Source organism: Oncorhynchus mykiss, chromosome 8, assembly GCF_057628025.1.
Source record: "Oncorhynchus mykiss isolate SJ-2025 chromosome 8, ASM5762802v1, whole genome shotgun sequence".
Classification (NCBI taxonomy): Eukaryota; Metazoa; Chordata; class Actinopteri; order Salmoniformes; family Salmonidae; genus Oncorhynchus; species Oncorhynchus mykiss.
The window spans coordinates 86,471,087-86,489,311 of NC_143029.1; positions in this window are offsets into that span (position 1 = coordinate 86,471,087).

Here is an 18,225-nt window from a genome sequence, read left to right on the forward strand (position 1 = left end):
TAACAGGGTTGACCGTATCAGGGTTGATCGTAACAGGGTTGACCGTATCAGGGTTGACCGTATCAGGGTTGACAGTAACAGGGTTGACCGTAAACAGGGTTGACCGTATCAGGGTTGACAGTAACAGGGTTGACAGTAACAGGGTTGACAGTAACAGGGTTGACCGTATCAGGGTTGACAGTAACAGGGTTGACCGTATCAGGGTTGACAGTAACAGGGTTGACCGTAAACAGGGTTGACCGTATCAGGGTTGACAGTAACAGGGTTGACCGTATCAGGGTTGACAGTAACAGGGTTGACCGTATCAGGGTTGACAGTAACAGGCTTGACAGTAACAGGGTTGACAGTAACAAGGTTGACCGTATCAGGGTTGACAGTAACAGGGTTGACAGTAACAGGGTTGACAGCAACAGGGTTGACTGTAACAGGGTTGACCGTATCAGGGTTGACCGTATCAGGGTTGACCGTAAACAGGGTTGACCGTAAACAGGGTTGATCGTATCAGGGTTGACCGTATCAGGGTTGACCGTAAACAGGGTTGACCGTATCAGGGTTGACCGTAAACAGGGTTGACAGCAACAGGGTTGACAGCAACAGGGTTGACCGTAACATGGTTGACCGTATCAGGGTTGACCGTAACAGGGTTGACAGTAACAGGGTTGACAGTAACAGGGTTGACAGCAACAGGGTTGACCGTATCAGGGTTGACCGTAACAGGGTTGACCGTAACAGGGTTGACCGTATCAGGGTTGACCGTAACAGGGTTGACAGTAACAGGGTTGACAGTAACAGGGTTGACCGTAACAGGGTTGACCGTATCAGGGTTGACCGTAAACAGGGTTGACCGTATCAGGGTTGACCGTAACAGGGTTGACCGTATCAGGGTTGACAGTGACAGGGTTGACCGTGTCAGGGTTGACCGTATCAGGGTTGACAGTAACAGGGTTGACAGCAACAGGGTTGACCGTAACAGGGTTGACAGTAACAGGGTTGACCGTAACAGGGTTGACCGTAACAGGGTTGACAGTATCAGGGTTGACCGTGACAGGGTTGACGATTGAATTTTAAATCAGTCACAAATCCCCATGTAACAGGAGGAACGGAAGCTTGTCATGTGCAACAGGGAAGGGGAATTGAATGCAAGCTTCGCAACAACAAAAAAAAAGTTGGTAAAACATTTCTAGCCTGTCTATCTATGGCTAACATGGTTGTAACTTGATATACTCACCAGCTCAGTTTTCAACCACAGAACACCAGAAAATGGCCAACAAGAGTAGAACCAGCTCACCTGCTTTACAATATGATTTGAATATGAGATGTTGAATTTAAGGAATAAATTCACCATGTTAAAACGAGAGTTCGGTTCACGTCACAGTGTTGACCTGAAAATCAAGGGAAAGACATTTCATGTGATTAGATGAATCACTAAATAAATAATCATGTTCAGAAATGACGTTGTCAAAGCAACAAAATAACTAGGGATTTACGATGACGGTGAAAACTTGGAGAAAACGTGGTGGTTTAAGTGGGATAAAATCTTCCCAGAAATCACAGAGGGACGTGGCAAAATGCAGAATTTTTGGTCATTATTTTCCAGGGAACTTAATTTAATATACAATTCAATCTCCAATAACACGTCACCCCTCATCGTAACTGAAGCTACAGAATGACAACAATGCTTGCCGTTTTTAATTATGGTGTGTGAAACCGTCTGTGAGGCCTTTTTAATTAAAGGTCCATTTTGACGTACCTTAGGTGTCGGTCAAACTGCTGCAAAAGTGAAACCAAAACATAAGTTCAGGCATTAATTCAGAGTGGTTAAGGTAAGGGTTAAGGTTAAGGTTAGGGTTAAGGTTAAGGTTAGGGTTAAGGTTAAGGTTAAGGTTAAGGTTAAGGTTAGGGTTAAGGTTAAGGTTAGGGTTAAGGGTTAAGGTTAAGTTAAGGGTTAAGGTTAGGGTTAAGGGTTAAGGTTAGGGTTAAGGTTAAGGTTAGGGTTAAGGTTAAGGTTAGGGTTAAGGTTAAGGTTAAGGTTAGGGTTAAGGTTAAGGTTAGGGTTAAGGTTAAGGTTAGGGTTAAGGTTAAGGTTAGGGTTAAGGGTTAAGGTTAGGGTTAAGGTTAAGGTTAGGGTTAAGGTTAAGGTTAGGGTTAAGGTTAAGGTTAGGGTTAAGGGTTAAGGTTAGGGTTAAGGTTAAGGTTAGGGTTAAGGTTAAGGTTAGGGTTAAGGTTAAGGTTAGGGTTAAGGTTAAGGTTAGGGTTAAGGTTAAGGTTAGGGTTAAGGTTAAGGTTAGGGTTAAGGGTTAAGGTTAAGTTAAGGGTTAAGGTTAGGGTTAAGGGTTAAGGTTAGGGTTAAGGTTAAGGTTAGGGTTAAGGTTAAGGTTAGGGTTAAGGTTAAGGTTAGGGTTAAGGTTAAGGTTAGGGTTAAGGGTTAAGGTTAGGGTTAAGGTTAAGGTTAGGGTTAAGGTTAAGGTTAGGGTTAAGGTTAAGGTTAGGGTTAAGGTTAAGGTTAGGGTTAAGGTTAAGGTTAGGGTTAAGGGTTAAGGTTAGGGTTAAGGGTTAAGGTTAGGGTTAAGGGTTAAGGTTAGGGTTAAGGGTTAAGGTTAGGGTTAAGGGTTAAGTTAAGGTTAGGGTTAAGGGTTAAGGTTAGGGTTAAGGTTAAGGTTAGGGTTAAGGGTTAAGGTTAGGGTTAAGGTTAAGGTTAGGGTTAAGGTTAAGGTTAGGGTTAAGGGTTAACGTTAGGGTTAAGGTTAAGGTTAGGGTTAAGGTTAAGGTTAAGTTAAGGGTTAAGGTTAGGGTTAAGGTTAAGGTTAGGGTTAAGGTTAAGTTAAGGGTTAAGGTTAGGGTTAAGGGTTAAGGTTAGGGTTAAGGTTAAGGTTAGGGTTAAGGGTTAAGGTTAGGGTTAAGGTTAAGGTTAGGGTTAAGGTTAAGGTTAGGGTTAAGGTTAAGGTTAGGGTTAAGGTTAAGGTTAGGGTTAAGGGTTAAGGTTAGGGTTAAGGTTAAGGTTAGGGCTAAGGTTAAGGTTAGGGTTAAGGGTTAACGTTAGGGTTAAGGTTAAGGTTAGGGTTAAGGTTAAGGTTAAGTTAAGGGTTAAGGTTAGGGTTAAGGTTAAGGTTAGGGTTAAGGTTAAGTTAAGGGTTAAGGTTAGGGTTAAGGGTTAAGGTTAGGGTTAAGGTTAAGGTTAGGGTTAAGGGTTAAGGTTAGGGTTAAGGTTAAGGTTAGGGTTAAGGTTAAGGTTAGGGTTAAGGTTAAGGTTAGGGTTAAGGTTAAGGTTAGGGTTAAGGTTAAGGTTAGGGTTAAGGTTAAGGTTAGGGTTAAGGTTAAGGTTAGGGTTAAGGTTAAGTTAAGGGTAAAGGTTAAAACAAAAATAAAGAAAAGCGCGTACCTGGCATTGGGATTGAACTCGTGATCCTCTGAGCCACAGCTCCCGGTTCACGCCCATCCACAGCATCCCAGCAAGCTGCGAGCCAACCAGATGGTAGTAGGGTCTCAAGTTGCTCCTAGCGGACGTTAGGAAATTGCCATGGAATTACATTTTGCTGATAAAAGCAGGACGTTTTTTTTCATAAATCCCTTTACAGATGTAGGACCTTAATTTGATCAGTGCAGGAAATGAAAGCAATGTAAAAACTTGAAGTGTATTTGAGGTTTAAAAAAGGCTTCTGAAGTTTGTAATTTCCTATTTGAAATTTCTGACTTTCTGATGGAAAATGTATCAAACTCTACATAAATGTCCATTGATTATAATCCACACAATAATTCACATTTCCTGTTGCTGCAGGATTATTTTCCCGCTGTAGCAAAATGGCTCACATTAAGATCCTACATCTGTACATAATTTGCTTTCCGTTCTTGTCATAATCTAGGTCAGGAATCTCCAACTCAGGTCCTGGAAATATCTTGGATATCATTTGCATGAAATTAGACTATTACGGCCTATAAACTGAATTAAATGGCAAAAAAAAATAAAAAAGATTTAGAAAGAGTCGCTAGAAAAAAAAAGAAGAAAATTTGACAGATCTTTATATTCCATTGATCTCCATGCTGTGCGTCCCATCCAGAAATCTGACCTCACTCTGGTTATCTGGAGATATCAGGGTAACAGGAGACTCCTGATTACAGACGATGGCACCACATGGTAGCTACATGTCTTTGCTTTCAACCACCAGGAGGGACAGAGGCAGAGATCAATACTATCTTCACAAAAAAAAACCAAAGAGCTGCCTGTCTGTCTCTTTATCTCTGACTGCGTCATCTCTGGAGAGGATTGAGAAAGCCTTGGGCCGCATTTAGACAGGCAGCCCAATTCTGATCTTTTGACACTAATTGGTCTTTTGACCAATCAGATCAGATCTTTTGCCAATAATTGGTCTTTTGACCAATCAGATCAGATCTTTTGCCAATAATTGGCATTTTTTTCCCTCCTTCACCTCTCCTCTATGGCTGCGTTTACACAGCCCAATTCTGATATTTTTTTCTATCTGATGTGAAAAGATCTGATGTGATTGGTCAAAAGACCAATTAGTGGAAAATGTATCAGAATTGGGCTGCCTGTGTCAACAGGATGGCTTCCTGGAGCAAATTGGCTGCTGTAGCATCTCCCAGGTGTGTGGGTGACTTACCCCTCCCCATGTAGAACTACGAGAAGTCCGATATAACATCCTTTTCCTAAGTTATATTCCTCTATAAAAAAAAAGGGATTGATGAGGTAGTTTAAACACTAACCACTCTATTACAATCCCGTCACCACTATTAACTCAATCAGGACTGCTGCAATGGGTCTTTCATTATGGTGTGTTGCTGGTTCTACCATTTATTTTGTCTGCTGCTCACTGAGTTTACAAAACATTAATAACACCTGCTCTTTCCATGATATACAGTAGACTGACCAGGTGAATCCAGGTGAAAAGATATGATCCCTTATTCAAGTCACTTTGTTAAATCCACTTCAATCAGTGTAGATGAAGGGTAGGAGACAGGTTAAAGAAGGATTCTTAAGCCTTGAAACATGGATTGTGTACGCGTGCCATTAGGGGTGAATGGGCAAGACAAAATATTTAAGTGTCTTGTGATCAGGTTATGGTGTTAGGTGCCAGGCACACCGGTTTGTGTCAAGAACGGCAATGCTGCTGGGTTTTTCACGCTCTACAGTTTCCTGTGTGTTTCAAGAATGGTCCATCACCCAAAAGGACATCCAGCCAACTTGATACAACTATGGGTAGCATTGAAGTCAACATGGGCCAGCACCCTGTGGAATGCTTTTCACACCTTCTAGTGTTCATGCCCTGGCGAATGTAGGTTGTTCTGAGGGTAGATGGGGAGTGGAGGGAGGGTGGAGGGGAGGGAGGGAGGGAGGGGGAGGGAGGGGGGCGGTAAAAACTCAATATTAGGCAGTTGTTCCTAATGTTTGGTATACTCATTGTAGGTTGTGGTGGTGTTACTATAGGAAAGCAGGAAGCCTAGCAGTTAAGAGCGTTGGGCCAGTAACCGAAAGATCACTGGTTCAAATTCCCGAGCTGACTAAGTGAAAATACACCAATGTGCTCTTGAGCAAGGCACTTAACCCTAACTGCTCCTGTAAGTCGCTCTGGATAAGAGCGTCTGCTAAATGTATTAAGAAATGACAGTGTATTCATAATGGGCCCAATTCAGACTTAGGAAAATGTACGCCTTTCCTACGCACTTCTCAGTAGTTGGTATTCAGACTTCTCTTACGAAGGTGCGTATATTTTGTGAAGTGCATCCGTCCCTCTTGCAGCAAAGTACCCCCACAACATGATGCTTCCACCCCCGTGCTTCACAGTTGGGATGGTGTTCTTCGGCTTGCAAGACTCCCCCTTATTCCTCCAAACATAACGATGGTCATTATGGCCAAACGGTTCTATTTTTGTTTCATCAGACATTTTGGAGAAAAGTGCAATCTTTGTCCCCATGTGCAGTTGCAAACCGTAGTCTGGCTTTTTTATGGCGGTTTTTGAGCAGAGGCTTCTTCCTTTCTGAGCGGCTTTTCAGGTTATGTCGATATAGGACTCGTTTTACTGTGGATATAGATACTTTTGTACCTGTTTCCTCCAGCATCTTCACAAGGTCCTTTGCTGTTGTTCTGGGATTGATTTGCACGTTCATCTCTAGGAGACAGAACGCGTCTCCTTCCTGAGCGGTATGACGGCTGCGTGGTCCCAATTGTATTTATACTTGTGTTCTATTGTTTGGACAGATGAACGTGGTACCTTCAGGGGTTTGGAAATTGCTCTCAAGGATGAAGCAGACTTGTGGAGGTCTACAATTTATTTTCTGAGGTCTTGGCTGATTTCTTTTGATTTTCCCATGATGTCAAGCAAAGAGGCACTGAGTTTCAAGGTAGGCCTTGAAATACATCCACAGGTACACTTCCAATTGGCACAAATTATGTCAATTAGTCTATCAGAAGCTTCTAAAGCCATGACTTAATTTTCTGGAATTTTCCGAGCTGTTTAAAGGCACAGTCAACCTAGTGTATGTAAACTTCTGACCCACTGGAATATTGATACAGTGAATTATGATTTAAATAATCTGTCTGTAAACAATTGTTGGAAAGATTACTTGTGTCACAAAGTGGATGTCCTGACTGACTTACCAAAACTTTAGTTTGTATACAAGAAATGAGTGGTTGAAAAACCACTTCCAACTTCAACTGTATATATATATACACATACATACACATACAAATATATACAGTATATACTGTAGATATATATATATATACATACATACATATATATATAGTATATACTGTATATATATATACACATACATACATATATATATATATATATATATATATATATATATATATATACACATACATACATATATATACAGTATATACTGTATATACACATACATACACATACATATATATATAATATTTTAATACCCCGGACTCTGCCATTCCTGCTCCTTATATTGATATATTTTTTAATTCATTATTTTACTTTTAGATTAGTGTTTGTTGTTGTGAATTGTTAGATACTACTGCACTGTTGAAGCTAGGGGACACGAGCATTTAGTTAGATACTACTGCACTGTTGAAGCTAGGGGACACGAGCATTTAGTTAGATACTACTGCACTGTTGAAGCTAGGGGACACGAGCATTTCGCTACACCCACAATAACATCCGCTAAATATGGGCACGAGACCAATACAATATGATTTGAACATAAATTTCACAGATAAAAAAGAGCAACGGTGTACATTTACCAAGGAAGCCTTGATAATGGGCCGATAATTCACGACGAATGGAATTTCTAAAGTGACAGGTTCTATGTCAGTCACTGTCTTGGCAATGTGAGTGGAGAGGAGCAGGGAGAGATGGAGAACCATACCCGTTTCCAAGGATAAAGAGGTCCTGAGTTCCTCCATCTCATCAGCTCTGTCTGTCTAACACCCACACAGCCCTGTCTATCTTACACCCACACAGCCCTGTCTATCTTACACCCACACAGCCCTGTCTATCTTACACCCACACAGCCCTGTCTATCTTACACCCACACAGCCCTGTCTATCTTACACACACACAGCCCTGTCTATCTTACACCCACACAACCCTGTCTATCTTACACCCACACAACCCTGTCTATTTAACACCCACACAGGCCTGTCTATCTTACACCCACACAGCCCTGTCTATCTTACACCCACACAACCCTGTCTATCTTACACCCACACAACCCTGTCTATTTAACACCCACACAGCCCTGTCTATCTTACACCCACACAGCCCTGTCTATCTTACACCCACACAGCCCTGTCTATCTTACACCCACACAGCCCTGTCTATCTTACACCCACACAGCCCTGTCTATCTTACACCCACACAGCCCTGTCTATCTTACACCCACACAGCCCTGTCTATCTTACACCCACACAGCCCTGTCTATCTTACACCCACACAGCCCTGTCTATCTTACACCCACACAGCCCTGTCTATCTTACACCCACACAGCCCTGTCTATCTTACACCCACACAGCCCTGTCTATTTAACACCCACACAACCCTGTCTATTTAACACCCACACAGCCCTGTCTATCTTACACCCACACAGCCCTGTCTATCTTACACCCACACAGCCCTGTCTATCTTACACCCACACAACCCTGTCTATCTTACACCCACACAGCCCTGTCTATCTTACACCCACACAGCCCTGTCTATCTTACACCCACACAGCCCTGTCTATCTTACACCCACACAGCCCTGTCTATCTTACACCCACACAGCCCTGTCTATCTTACACCCACACAACCCTGTCTATTTAACACCCACACAGCCCTGTATATCTTACACCCACACAGCCCTGTCTATCTTACACCCACACAACCCTGTCTATTTAACACCCACACAGCCCTGTCTATCTTACGCCCACACAGCCCTGTCTATCTTACGCCCACACAGCCCTGTCTATCTTACACCCACACAACCCTGTCTATTTAACACCCACACAGCCCTGTCTATCTTACACCCACACAGCCCTGTCTATCTTACACCCACACAGCTCTGTCTGTCTAACACCCACACAGCCCTGTCTATCTTACACCCACACAGCCCTGTCTATCTTACACCCACACAGCCCTGTCTATCTTACACCCACACAGCCCTGTCTATCTTACACCCACACAGCCCTGTCTATCTTACACCCACACAGCCCTGTCTATCTTACACCCACACAACCCTGTCTATTTAACACCCACACAGCCCTGTCTATCTTACACCCACACAGCCCTGTCTATCTTACACCCACACAACCCTGTCTATTTAACACCCACACAGCCCTGTCTATCTTACGCCCACACAGCCCTGTCTATCTTACACCCACACAGCCCTGTCTATCTTACACCCACACAACCCTGTCTATTTAACACCCACACAGCCCTGTCTATCTAACACCCACACAGTCATGTCTATCTAACACCCAAACAGTAGCCATGCACACAGTATGTGTATGTATATATATATATATATATATATATATATATACAGACAGTATATACTGTATATATGTGTATGTATGTGTATATGTGTATGTGTATGTGTATATATATATATATACAGTATATACTGTAGATATATATATATATATATACATATATATATATATATAGATATATATATATATATCTATATATATCTATATATATCTACAGTATATACTGTATATACAGTGCCTTGCGAAAGTATTCGGCCCCCTTGAACTCTGCGACCTTTTGCCACATTTCAGGCTTCAAACATAAAGATATAAAACTGTATTTTTTTGTGAAGAATCAACAACAAGTGGGACACAATCATGAAGTGGAACGACATTTATTGGATTTTTCAAACTTTTTTAACAAATCAAAAACTGAAAAATTGGGCGTGCAAAATTATTCAGCCCCCTTAAGTTAATACTTTGTAGCGCCACCTTTTGCTGCGATTACAGCTGTAAGTCGCTTGGGGTATGTCTCTATCAGTTTTGCACATCAAGAGACTGACATTTTTTCCCATTCCTCCTTGCAAAACAGCTCGAGCTCAGTGAGGTTGGATGGAGAGCATTTGTGAACAGCAGTTTTCAGTTCTTTCCACAGATTCTCGATTGGATTCAGGTCTGGACTTTGACTTGGCCATTGTAACACCTGGATATGTTTCTTTTTGAACCATTCCATTGTAGATTTTGCTTTATGTTTTGGATCATTGTCTTGTTGGAAGACAAATCTCCGTCCCAGTCTCAGGTCTTTGGCAGACTCCGTCAGGTTTTCTTCCAGAATGGTCCTGTATTTGGCTCCATCCATCTTCCCATCAATTTTAACCATCTTCCCTGTCCCTGCTGAAGAAAAGCAGGCCCAAACCATGATGCTGCCACCACCATGTTTGACAGTGGGGATGGTGTGTTCAGGGTGTTGCTTTTACGCCAAACATAACATTTTGCATTGTTGCCAAAAAGTTCAATTTTGGTTTCATCTGACCAGAGCACCTTCTTCCACATGTTTGGTGTGTCTCCCAGGTGGCTTGTGGCAAACTTTAAACGACACTTTTTATGGATATCTTTAAAAAATGTCTTTCTTCTTGCCACTCTTCCATAAAGGCCAGATTTGTGCAATATACGACTGATTGTTGTCCTATGGACAGAGTCTCCCACCTCAGCTGTAGATCTCTGCAGTTCATCCAGAGTGATCATGGGCCTCTTGGCTGCATCTCTGATCAGTCTTCTCCTTGTATGAGCTGAAAGTTTAGAGGGACGGCCAGGTCTTGGTAGATTTGCAGTGGTCTGATACTCCTTCCATTTCAATATTATCGCTTGCACAGTGCTCCTTGGGATGTTTAAAGCTTGGGAAATCTTTTTGTATCCAAATCCGGCTTTAAACTTCTTCACAACAGTATCTCGGACCTGCCTGGTGTGTTCCTTGTTCTTCATGATGCTCTCTGCGCTTTTAACGGACCTCTGAGACTATCACAGTGCAGGTGCATTTATACGGCGACTTGATTACACACAGGTGGATTGTATTTATCATCATTAGTCATTTAGGTCAACATTGGATCATTCAGAGATCCTCACTGAACGTCTGCAGAGAGTTTGCTGCACTGAAAGTAAAGGGGCTGAATAATTTTGCACGCCCAATTTTTCAGTTTTTGATTTGTTAAAAAAGTTTGAAATATCCAATAAATTCCACTTCATGATTGTGTCCCACTTGTTGTTGATTTTTCACAAAAAAATACAGTTTTATATCTTTATGTTTGATGCCTGAAATGTGGCAAAAGGTCGCAAAGTTCAAGGGGGCCGAATACTTTCGCAAGGCACTGTATATACAGTATATACTGTAGAGATATATATATATATATATATATATATATATCTACAGTATATACTGTATATATATGTATGTATATGTGTATATATATATATATATATATATATATCTACAGTATATACTGTATACATATGTATGTGTATGTATGTGTATATATATATATATATATCTACAGTATATACTGTGTATATATATGTATGTGTATGTATGTGTATATATATCTACAGTATATACTGTATATATTTGTATGTGTATGTATGTGTATATATATATATCTACAGTATATACTGTATATATATATATGTATGTGTATGTATGTGTATATATATATATATATATATATATATATATATATATATATATATATATATAAATATATATATATATATATATATATATATATACCCCTGAAGGTACCACGTTCATATGTACAAACAATAGAACGCAAGTATATACACCATGGGACCACGCAGCCGTCATACCGCTCAGGAAGGAGACGCGTTCTGTCTCCTAGAGATGAACGTACTTTTGTGCGAAAAGTGCAAATCAATCCCAGAACAACAGCAAATGACATTGTGAAGATGCTGGAGGAAACAGATACAAAAGTATCTCTATCCACAGTAAAACGAGTCCTATATTGACATAACCTGAAAGGACGCTCAGCAAAGAAGCAGCCACTGCTCCAAAACCGCCATAAAAAAAGCCAGACTACGGTTGGCAACTGCACATGGGGACAAAGATTGCACTTTTGGGAGAAATGTCCTCTGGTCTGATGAAACAAAAATAGAACCGTTTGGCCATAATGACCATCGTTATGTTTGGTGGAAAAAGTGGGAGGCTTGCAAGCCGAAGAACACCATCCCAAACGTGAAGCACGGGGGTGGCAGCATCATGTTGGGGGGGTGCTTTGTTGCAAGAGGTACGGATGCACTTCACAAAATAGATGGCATCATGAGGTAGGAAAATGATGTGGATATATTGAAGCAACATCTCAAGACATCAGTCAGGAAGTTAAAGCTTGGTCGCAAATGGGTTTTCCAAATGGACAATGATTCAAGCATACTTCCAAAGTTGTGGCAAAACGGCTTTAAGGACAACAAAGTCAAGGTATTGGAGTGGCCATCACAACGCTCTGACCTCAATCCTATAGAAAATGTGTGGGCAGAACTGAAAAAGTGTGTGCGAGCAAGGAGACCTACAAACCTGACTCAGTTACACCAGCTCTGTCAGGAGGAATGGGCCAAAATTCACCCAACCTATTGTGAGAGCTTGTGGAAGGCTACCTGAAAAGTTTGACCCAAGTTAAACAATTTAAAGTCAATGCTACCAAATACTAATTGAGTGTATGTAAACTTCTGACCCACTGGGAATGTGATGAAAGAAATAAAAGCTGAAAGAAGAAGAAATCATTCTCTCTACTATTATTCTGACATTTCACATTCTTAAAATAAAGTGGTGATCCTAACTGACCTAAGACAGGGAATTTTTACTAGAATTAAATGTCAGGAATTGTGAAAAACTGAGTTTAAATGTATTTAGCTAAGGTGCATGTAAACTTCAACTGTACATAGACATGGAATCACTGGACACTTTAATAATGGAACACTAGTCACTTTAATAACGTTTACATACTGCTGTACTCATCTCATATGTATGTACTGTATTCTCTTCTACTGTATTTAGTCAACGCCACTCCGACACCGCTCAATCTAATATTTATATATTACTTAATTACATTATTTTACTATTATATTTGTGTGTATTGTTGTGAATTGTTAGATACTACTGCACTGTTGGAGCTGGGAACACAATCATTTCGCTACACCCCCAATAACATCTGCTAAAAAAAATCTGCTTTTCTGTGATGGCTAGGGATAGACTGCCCTGCCATTCAGACTGTGCCGGAGATTATTCTGATCCATTACGGCAACATTTCTATTTAACATAGTCCTTCAGATGCACAACTTGTTGTCTGAGTCTCCCGAGGTCGAGGCTGTGGTTGAATGGCCTCGTCAGGTGCAGGCACTTGTCTAGGCGGTGTGTCAGGCTCTGCCTGGTCAGTGTCTCTGTCATTTGTAGTCCATTGTCCTGACTCTGTGGTTGTATCCACAGTTTCACAAAATAAACATGTCGCATGGCCCTCTTGCTATTCCTTTCCAGGACAACAGAGTTCCCCTTCCTATCCGCGACGGTCTATGGTTCTGGTTCGAAGGGAGTTGACAACTTGTTCTGCTTTGGTGCTGCTGTGGCAGAACCATGTCACCTTGTTGAATTGAAGTTTTCAGTTGCTCTCCTAGATCTGTCTCAGCTCTTCCCCTTCCTTTCAGCATCAGCAAGCCGAACGGTGTTGTCGTGTGGTTCAGCTCCCGGCTGCATGTCGGCTGACAGCTCTGGTAGTTTGGTTCTCATTCAGCCGTACTGCGGCCTATGACTGAGTGTGGCGTACTCCTGTAGGCCATGAGAAACTGTAGTTCTGTGCGCCAATCCTTCTGATTGAGCGGAGCAAATGTCTTTAACTGGTATTGCACCACAAGGTGTCGCTAATATAATACAGACAGCATGTGGATAGAATATGTAGTATATCTGTAGAATACGTAGGATATCATAGTGTATATATACAGCAATAGATGAATAGGATGGATTTGACTAGAATACAGTAAATACATATGAAATGGGTAAAACAGTATGTAAACAGTATTAAAGTGACTAGTGTTCCATTATTAAAGTGACCAGTATTCCATTATTAAAGTGACCAGTGTTCCATTATTAAAGGGACCAGTGTTCCATTATTAAAGTGACCAGTATTCCATTATTAAAGTGACCAGTGTTCCATTATTAAAGTGACCATTGTTCCATTATTAAAGGGACCAGTGTTCCATTATTAAAGTGACCAGTGTTCCATTATTAAAGTGACCATTGTTCCATTATTAAAGGGACCAGTGTTCCATTATAAAAGTGTTCCATTATTAAAGTGACCAGTGTTCCATTATTAAAGTGACCAGTGTTCCATTATTAAAGTGACCAGTGTTCCATTATTAAAGTGACCAGTGTTCCATTATTAAAGTGACCAGTGTTCCATTATTAAAGTGACCAGTGTTCCATTATTAAAGTGACCAGTGTTCCATTATTAAAGGGACCAGTGTTCCATTATTAAAGTGACCAGTGTTCCATTATTAAAGTGACCAGTGTTCCTTGTCTATTTCTATAGTGCAGTAGCCTCTAAGGTGCAGGGATGAGTAACCATCCGGTTAGTGACAGGGCACGGTACTGGGTGACGGCCGGCTAGTGGTGACTATTTTACAGTCTGATGGCCTTGAGATAGAAGCTGTTTTTCAGTCTCTCGGTCACAACTTTGATGCACCTGTACTGACCTCGCCTTCTGGAAGACAGCTGGGTGAACAGGCCGTGGCTCGGGTGGCTGAGGTCCATGATGATCTTCTTGGCCTTTCTGTGACACCAGGTGATGTATATGTCCTGAAGAGCAGGCAGTAGGCTCCTGGTGATGCGTTGGACTGACGGCACCAACCTCTGGAGAACCCTGCAGTTGCGGACGTTACGGTACGCCTTACCAGACGGTGATACAGCCCGACAGGATACTCTCAGTGGTGCATCTGTAAAAGTTTGTGAGGGTCTTAGGGACTAAGCTAAATTTCTCCAGCCTCCTGAGGTTGAAGAGTTGCTGTTGCGCCTTCACCACGCTGTCTGTGTTGTTGGACCATTTCAGATTTTCAGTGATGTGTACGCCGAGGAACTTGAAGCTTTTCACCTTCTCCACTGCGGCCCTGTCGATGTGGATGGGGGCGTGCTCTCTCTGCTGTCTCCTGAATTCCACGATCAGCCCTCACCTCCTCCCTGTAGGCTGTCTCGTCATCAGGCCTACTACTGTTGTATCGTCTGCAAACTTGATGATCGAGTTGGAGGTGTGCGTGGCCACGCAGCCATAGGTGAACAGAGAGTACAGGAGGAGGCTGAGCACACATCCTTGTCGGGCCCCTGTGTTGAGGATTAGCATAGTGGAGGTGTTGTTGCCTACCTTCTCCACCTGGGGGGGGGCGGCTGGTCAGGAAGTCCAGGACCCAGTTGCACCGGGCGGTGTTCAGACTCAGGGCCCCGAGCTTAATTATGAGCTTGGAGGGTACTATGGTGATGAAGGCTCAGCTGTAGTCAATGAACAGCATTCTTACATAGGCTACAGGGCAATAGTCATTTAGTTCCGTTACCTTCGCTTTCTTGGGTACAGGAACAATGGTGAACATCTTGAAGCAAGTGGGAACAGCAGACTGGGATAGGGAGAGATTGAATATGTCAGTAAAAACTCCAGCCAGCTGGTCTTATGCTCTGAAGACGTGGCTAGGGATGCCGTCCGGACCGGCAGCCTTGCAAGGGTTAACACGCTTAAATATCTTACTCACGTCGGCCACGGAGAATATGAGAGCTCACAGTCCTAAGAAGCGGCCCATGTTGGTGGCACTGTGTTATGCTCAAAGCGGGCGAAGAAGGTGTTTAGCTTGTCCGGGAGCAATATGTCGGTTTCCGCGACGTGGCTGGTTTTCACCTTTATAATCCGTGATTGTCTGGAGTCCCTGTCACATACGTCTTTTGTCTGAGCCGTTGAATAGCGACTCCATTTTGTCTCTGTACTGACATTTTGTCTGTTTGATTGCCTTAGAGTGGGCATAACTGGACGGCTTGTATTCAATCATATTCCTAGTCACCGTGGTTAAATGTGACGGTTCGCACTTTCAGGTTTGCGTGAATGCTGCCATCTATCCATGGTTTTTGGTTAGGATAGGTTTTAATCATCATTGTGGGAACAACATCCCCTAAACAGTTCCTAATTAACTTAGTCACCATGTCAGTATGTACGTCAATGTTATTCTCAGAGGCAACTTAGATGCAATGTCCCAGTACGTGTGATCAAAACAGTCTTGAACCATGGAATCTGACTGGACAGACCAGCATTGAATAGACCTTAGCACGGCTACATTCTGTTTGAGATTCTGCCTATAGGAAGGGAGGAGCAAGATGTAGTCGTGATCTGATCAATATCAACAAACCATGAGAATACTTTGCCTTTGTTTTGGTTTGTTTGTTTGTCGATTATGAGTATGTGGTCTGTCGTATGGTAATTTGGTAAAAAGCCAATTTGACATTTGCTCAGAACATTGTTTTCACTGAGGTAATGTACGAGTTTGCTGTTTAGTGATAATATAGAGGATTTTCCCAAATTTGCTGTTGACGCATATTGCTACCTGATGCTTGTCCTGCGTTTCTCTGTCTGCATGCTATGTGTTGCTTGTGATATGCTTCTCTGTCTGCATGCTACGTGTTGCTTGTCCTATGTTTCTCTGTCTGCATGCTACGTGTTGCTTGTCATATGTTTCTCTGTCTGCATGCTATGTGTTGCTTGTCCTATGTTTCTGTCTGCATGCTACATGTTGCTTGTCCTATGTTTCTGTCTGCATGCTACATGTTGCTTGTATTATGTTTCTGTCTGCATGCTACGTGTTGCTTGTCCTATGTTTCTCTGTCTGCATGCTGCGTGTTGCTTGTCCTATGTTTCTCTGTCTGCATGCTGCGTGTTGCTTGTCCTATGTTTTTCTGTCTGCATGCTACGTGTTGCTTGTCCTATGTTTCTCTGTCTGCATGCTGCGTGTTGCTTGTCCTATGTTTCTCTGTCTGCATGCTGCGTGTTGCTTGTCCTATTTTTCTCTGTCTGCATGCTACATGTTGCTTGTGTATTATGTTTTTATGTCTGCATGCTACGTGTTGCTTGTCATATGTTGATCTGTCTGCATGCTACGTGTTGCTTGTTCTATGTTTCTGTCTGCATGCTACATGTTGCTTGTATTATGTTTCTGTCTGCATGCTACGTGTTGCTTGTCCTATGTTTCTGTCTGCATGCTACATGTTGCTTGTATTATGTTTCTATGTCTGCATGCTACGTGTTGCTTGTTCTATGTTGCTCTGTGTGTGCTCACTACTCGTTGGATTGTCTCTATTGTTATTGTAACTGTTTTTAATAACCTGCCCAGGGACCGCAGTTGAAAATTAGCCGGCTGGCTAAAACCCGTCACTTTTACTGAAACGTTGATTAATGTGCACTGTCCCTTTAAAAATAAACTGAACCTCAAACCTTGTCCCCCCTTCTATAGCAGGGATCAATCTACCATTACTGAGTTTGAATGCATATTAAGGTGAGTCCTGTGCAGTCACCCTAAGCTAAGAGCTCCTCAGTAAGACAGAAAGCAATTCGGAAACAACACCAACGTCAGGTGGTTTGTACTGTAGGCTAAATCTTTGGCATGACAACGAACATAGAGAGGAGTTAGCTAAACCACAAACAGACTGGACCTGACCACCATGCTTACCCAGTTAGTGACATGTACTGTAGCTAACTAACCCAGTTAGTGACATGTACTGTAACTAGCTAACCCAGTTAGTGACATGTACTGTAACTAGCTAACCCAGTTAGTGACATGTACTGTAGCTAGTTAACCCAGTTAGTGGCATGTACTGTAACTAGCTAACCCAGTTAGTGGCATGTACTGTAACTAGCTAACCCAGTTAGTGACATATAGCTAGCTAACCCAGTTAGTGAAATGTACTGTAACTAGCTAACCAAGATAGTGAAATGTACTGTAACTAGCTAACCCAGTTAGTGAAATGTACTGTAACCAGCTAACCCAGTTAATGGCATGTACTGTAACTAGCTAACCCAGTTAGTGACATATAGCTAGCTAACCCAGTTAGTTACATGTACTGTAACTAGCTAACCCAGTTAGTGGCATGTACTGTAACTGGCTAACCAAGATAGTGACATGTAGCTAGCTAACCCAGTTAGTGACATGTAACTAGCTAACCCAGTTAGTGACATGTAACTAGCTAACCCAGTTAGTGACATGTAACTAGCTAGCCCAGTTAGTGACATATAGCTAGCTAAACCAGTTAGTGACATATAGTTAGCTAACCCTAGCTAACCCAGTTAGTGACACATAGCTAGCTAACCCAGTTATTGACCTATAGCTAGCTAACCCAGTTAGGGACATATAGCTAGCTAACCCAGTTATTGACATATAGCTAGCTAACCCAGTTAGTGACATATAGCTAGCTAACCCGATCTAACCCAGGACTACTCAGCCAAGGTGTAACCTTGAATGTACCCACTTCACTTAGAGGGTCATAGACCATGCATTAACCAACACTAAGGTCTGGGAGGAGATGGATGATTTACCAACACTAAGGTCTGGGAGGAGATGGATGATTTACCAACACTAAGGTCTGGGAGGAGATGGATGATTTACCAACACTAAGGTCTGGGAGGAGATGGATGATTTACCAACACTATGGTCTGAGAGGAGATGGATGATTTACCAACAATAAGGTGTGGGAGGAGATGGATGATTTAC